This window comes from Muntiacus reevesi, chromosome 3, assembly GCF_963930625.1.
Source record: "Muntiacus reevesi chromosome 3, mMunRee1.1, whole genome shotgun sequence".
Lineage (NCBI taxonomy): Eukaryota > Metazoa > Chordata > Mammalia > Artiodactyla > Cervidae > Muntiacus > Muntiacus reevesi.
The window spans coordinates 82958930-82960926 of NC_089251.1; positions in this window are offsets into that span (position 1 = coordinate 82958930).

Below are 1997 nucleotides of genomic sequence, written 5' to 3' on the forward strand. Positions count from 1 at the left end.
TATACTAAACATTGTATTATTTAAATTGTCCTTTTCTCCTATAGTGAAAATGTACATATTGGCTCTTTAAGCTTGAATACAGTCAGCTCATGGGTAGTAAAGTTACACATTATGAGTTCATATGAAAGTTTCTTTTTTGTTGTTGTTGTTTTTTTTTTTTCGTATGAAAGTTTCTATGAGCTGGACCAAACCATCCTCGTGTTACTTCATGTCCTGCAGCTGGGGGGAAATCTGGGCCAGGAGATAACATAGATAATGGTAGAATTTTCCATCACAGAGAACAACTGCAAGTGCTAAAATTAACACGTATTGAACAACAGCAGCATATTGAGGGCCTGCTGAGTAGAGGGAGAGAAATGCATTACATGTAATATAAGTTAAAGCTTTTTTGAAAACTTAAGGGCACACAGTCATGAAAAATTAAAACAAAAATGTATTGAACCTCTTCAACCTCATTCATTTTTCTTATTTTTCTAGTACAGTGCCCAGATTTGTACCCCACATCATGTTTATAAGAAAACAACGTACATATGAATTCTTTTGAGAACTGAGTTCATTGATGTTAATGGAATATCAGATGGGAGTTTGGGGTGGGAGGTGCTGTCCTGAGCAATTCAAGCCTAAATGAAGTTTGGATTTCTGCTGAGAAAAGACTCCACCTGGGAGACTTGTATGTTGAATAGCCAGCAGGAATAGCCAGCTTATAAAAATGTTAAAAATGTTATCTTCCACTAATAAAAAGAAAAAAAAGAAAGAAAAAAATAAAAATAAAAAATAAAGGCTTGACTGGGGAAGGAAAAAAAAAAAAAAGTTATCTTCCTACCACCCCTCGACCTGCTCTGCCACAGTTCTTTTTATGTAATGAAGATTACATTAATTGCTTGAAATTCAGTTCCTGCCTTAGAAACGGGGGCACCATAGTTATTTAAAAAGAAAAAGATCTTTTGACTAGAGCTGTCATTTACTGGAAAATTTAAAAGAAAAAAAGGGTAGAGAAGAGAGGGATGAGTTGACGAGAAAGAATAGGAAAGTGTTTTTTAAAAATTTATCTTGCTTAGAGAAATAGAATCTTAAGTTGATCACCATCAATTTTCCAAGAGAAGTTTTACTACAGCTTCAGATCTGTTGTATCATTTTATTGCCTTCCTGTGTTAAATACTTAGATTTGTTAAAGCAATCCTGATTTTAGATTTTAAGTGTTTATTTCTCTAAATATCAGCCACTTACAAATCTAAAATCAATTTTAATTTAAAAATTAAATAAGTTATTAAATTATTTGAAATTGAAATTTAGTAACTGTTTTCAACCAAAAGAAAATAATACAGTTCATGTATTGCTGAAGACTGGCTTGGAGAATTTTGAACATTACTAGTGTGTGAGATGAGTGCAATTGTGCAGTAGTTTGAGCATTCTTTGGCATTGCCTTTCTTTGGGACTGGAATGAAAACTGACCTTTTCCAGACCTGTGGCCACTTCTGAGTTTCCCAAATTTGCTGGAATATTGACTGCAGCACTTTCACAGCATGATCTTTTAGGATTTGAAATAGCTCAACTGGAATTCCATCACCTCCACTAGCTTTGTTTGTAGTGATGCTCCCTAAGGCCCACTTGACTTCACATTCCAGGATGTCTGGCTCTAGGTGAGTGATTATACCATTGTGATTATTTGGGTCATGAAGATCTTTTTTGTACAGTTCTTCTGTGTATTCTTGCCACCTCTTCTTAATATCTTCTGCTTCTATTATGTCCATGCCATTTCTGTCCTTTATTGAGCCCATCTTTGCATGAAATGGTCCGTTGGTATCTCTAATTTTCCTGAAGAGATCTCTAGTCTTCCCCATTCTATTGTTTTCCTCTATTTCTTTGCATTGATCACCGAGGAAGGCTTTCTTATCTCTCCTTGCTGTTCTCTGGAACTCTGCATTCAAGTAGGTATATCTTTCCTTTTCTCCTTTGCTTTTCGCTTCTCTTCTTTTCACAGCTATTTGTAAGCCCTC